The sequence below is a fragment of the Sceloporus occidentalis genome, unplaced genomic scaffold (assembly GCF_023333645.1).
Source record: "Sceloporus occidentalis isolate IW3139 unplaced genomic scaffold, rSceOcc1.0.p SCAF_5, whole genome shotgun sequence".
Taxonomy (NCBI): Eukaryota; Metazoa; Chordata; class Lepidosauria; order Squamata; family Phrynosomatidae; genus Sceloporus; species Sceloporus occidentalis.
In genome coordinates, this window is record NW_028316985.1 from 166,783,486 (window position 1) to 166,787,681 (window position 4,196).

Below are 4,196 nucleotides of genomic sequence, written 5' to 3' on the forward strand. Positions count from 1 at the left end.
TGATGATTTTTTAAAAATGTTAATATAAATGCATGTTTCTTAGGCATGATCAAAATGGAGGACATTTGGGCATTATTCCTAGACAGATGGCAGAAATGTTCTTCTCTTTCGGGCCAAACACCCCCAACCTCCATTCCAAAACACACAACAGCACATTTGGGCATTTCACTTGGCTTTACTTAACATGGCCTCTTGCATCAGAGGCTTATTCCATAACCAAACCCCTTGGGTTTAACACTTAGCATGGTTTAACATGGCTATGCATATTGAACATGTCATGTTTCACAGTTCTTGCACCAAGTGTACTTCTCAGAAGTGTGTACTTGGTCAAGGGACTTTGGTTTTTCTTCACTGCGCATGAGTTTGTAAAAATCACAGCAATTTACATTGGCCATGCCTCAGAGGCTTGCTGATATCAATATCTCCATTAAAGAACCAAAAACACACAGAAAAGGCACTTTGGAAAGTCACACTCTCTCGGCTTCAGAAACAGTGCCTGCATGCCTCTCAAGCTGACTCATATCATCATCATCATCACCACCACCACACTATCACTATCAAAACAAGGGAGACTTTTTAGCATTAAAAGCACCCAAAACACACTTTGGAAGGTGACACTCTCTTGGCTTCAGAAACAGTGCCTGCATGCCTCTCAAACTGACTCACATCATCATCATCATCATCACCACACTATCACTGTCAAAACAAGGGAGACTTGTTAGCATTAAAAGCACCCCCCCCCCCAAAAAAAAAACCACCTTGAGGCCTCTGGCCACTCACTCACCACCTCCTCCTCCTCCTCCTCCTTCTTCTCCTCCCCCCTCCTCCTCCTCCTCCATTTGCCACGTGGCCTGGGGCAGAGGGGGTGGAGGAGGAGGAGGTGGGTGGCATGGCCGCGCGGGGAGGCGGGGGAAGGTGGTGCAGGCGCACGGGGAGGCGAGGAGGGTGGCGCGCCCGCGCGCAGGAGGCACTGCCTCTACCGTCGCCTCCTCCACGCGGCCGCGCGGCCTGGAGGAGAGGGGGAGGAGGAGGAGATGGGTGGTGCGCCCGGGCTGGGAGGGTGGCGCGGGCGCACGGGGAGGCGTGGCCTCCGCCCCAGGCCTCAATGCCCTCTTCTTCCTCCCCGCCTCCCCGAGGAGGAGGAGGAGGGCAGCGAGGCCCCACGGGCCGCGGCAACCCGGCTGCAACTGGGGTTGTCCCGGTTTTTGGTGGTACCCAGGACGGGAGGGGCTCGGGGCCGCCAAAACCGGGAAAATCCCAGTTGCAGCCGGGTTATGGCAACCCTAGCTGCGGTTCCATGACAGGGGGATTTTTGGCAATGGATGGGTTGCATCTCACGCCAGTTGGAAGAAATGTTTTTGCCAACAGTATCAAGAATTTGATCAGGAGGGCTTTAAACTGAGTTATGTGGGGGAGGGAGACAATATTAAGGAAGGCAAAAGGGATGGAGAAAATAATCAAACTGACAGAAACAAGACAAATAGTGCAAAGACCCAAGAGTGGGAGGCAAAAAAAAAAAAACATGCACAAGTAGCAAGTAAAGGAGTCCCATGGTCTGCGATGTCTCTACACTAATGCACAGAGCATGGGAAATCAGCACGATGAACTCGAACTCCTAATACAACAAAGCAAATATGATATAATAGGCATCACTGAAACCTGGTGGGATGAGTCTCATAATTGGAATGTGGAAATAGAGGGGTATAACCTTTTTAAGAGAAATAGGCCAAACAGGAAAGGAGGAAGAATAACACTATATGTCAGAGATATTTACACCAGTGAAGAGATCCAGGACATCAATTCTGGCAGAAAGGTGGAGAGCATCTGGATAAAAATTAAAGGGGAGGGAAACAACAGGGATGTTATTGTGGGAGTCTACTACAGACCTTCCAAGTCAGATGGAGGAATTTGATAAAGCCTTTCTAGAACAGATGACTACACACTCAGAAAGGAGAGATGTAGTAGTGATGGGGGAATTCAAACTCAGTAAAATCCTCAAGGTCTAGCAAATTCCTCACTTGCCTCGAAGACAATTTCATTGTCCAAAAGGTGAAAGAGGCAACAAGGGGGTCAGCTATTTTGGATCTGATCCTAACTAACAAGGATGACTTGGTTAATGGGGTGCAAGTGGTGGGATCATTGGGTGGAAGTGACCATGTTCTTTTGGAGTTTGTTATACAATGGAAAGGAGAAGCCAGGCATAGTCAGACACGCATTCTAGACTTTAGGAGAGCAGATTTCAGTAAACTTAGAGAAGTATTGAGCGTGATCCCATGGTCAGAAATTCTAAAAGAGAAGGGAGTTCAGGACGGATGGGACATTCTCAAAAGGGAGATACTGAAGGCACAATTTCGAGCAGTTCCAGTGAGGGGGAAAAATGGGAGGTGTCTCAAGAAACCAGGCTAGATAACTATGGAACTTTCAACTGAGCTAAATTTTAAACGGAACATGTATAAAAAATGGAAAAAGGGAGAAATCACCAATGAGGAATTCAAACAAATAGCAAGCACATGTAGGGGTAAAGTCGGAAAAGCTAAAGCATAGAATGAACTCAGGCTTGCTAGAGAGGTTAAGAACAACAAAAAGGGCTTTTTTGGATATGCCTGCAGCAAAAGGAAGAAGGAGGAAACGGTAGGGCTACTATGTGCAGAAGATGGCAAAATGCTAACAGGACAGAGAAAAGGCAGAACTACTCAACACCTTTTTTGCTTCAGTCTTCTCAGAAAAGGCAAAGGGTGCTCAACCTGAGGATAATGGAGCAGATGACAGAATCGGGGAATTTCAGCACAAAATAAGTAAAGAGATAGTACAGGAATATCTGGTTAATCTAAACTAATACAAATCTCCAGGACCAGATGAACTACATCCAAGGATATTAAAAGAACTGGCAAATGTAATATCAGAGCCATTGGCAATAATCTTTGAAAACTCCTGGAGAACAGGAGAGATCCCAGCTGACTGGAGGAGGGCAAACGTTGTCCCCATCTTCAAAAAGGGGGGAAAAGAGGATCCCAACAATGATCATCCAGTTAGCCTGACATCAATACCGAGAAAGATTCTAGAGAAGATCATTAAACAGAAAGTCTGAACATCAAGAAGGCAATGCCATAATCACAAAGAGTCAACACAGGTTTCAGAGAAAGAAGTCATGCCAGACAAACCTTCTCTCTTTCTTTGATAAAATTACCAGCTTGGTAGATGAAGAGAATGCTGTGGATATAGTATATCTTGATTTCAGTAAGGCCTTTGAGAAAGTTCCCCATGACATTCTTGCAAACAAGTTTGTAAAATGTGGGCTAGACAAGGCAACTGTTACATGGATTTGTAATTGGTTGACTGGCCAAAGCCAAAGGGTGCTCAACAATGGCACCTTTTCATCCTGGAGGGAGGTGACCAGTGGAGTCCCACAGGGCTCTGTCCTGGGCCCAGTGTTATTCAACATCTTTATCAATGACCTGGATGACAGAATTGGGGGCATCCTTATTAAATTTGCAGATGACACCAAATTAGGAGGAGTAGCTAATACTCAAGAGGACAGGGTCAACATTCAAAATGACTTGAATAAACTAGAAAGCTGGGCCAAAACTAACAAAATGAAATTCAACACAGAGAAATGTAAGGTACTGCACTTAGGGAGGAAAAATGAAATGCACAGATATAAGATGGGGGACACCTGGTTGAATGAAACTACGTGATCTAGGAGTCAGTAGACTACAAGTTGAACATGAGTCAACAGTACAATGCGGCAGCTAAAACGGCCAATGTAATTTGAGGCTGCATCAATAGAAGTATAGTGTCTAGATCAAGGGAAGTAATAGTGCCACTCTATTCTGCTCTGGTCAGGCCCCACCTGGAATACTGTGTCCAGTTCTGGGCATCACAGTTTTAAAAGGATGTTGAGAAACTGGAGCGTGTCCAAAGGAGGGCGACTAAAATGGTGAAGGGTCTGGAAACCATGCCCCATAAGGAACGACTTAGAGAGCTGGGGATGTTTAGCCTGGAGAAAACAAGGCTAAGAGGTGATGTGATAGCCCTGTTCAAATACTTGAAGGGATGTCATATTCAGGAAGGAGCAGGCTTGTTTTCTGCTGCTCCAAAGAACAGGACCCAAAACAATAGATGCAAGCTCCAAGAAAAGATATTCCACCTCAACATTAGGAGGAACTTCCTGACAGTGATGGCTGTTCAACAGTGGA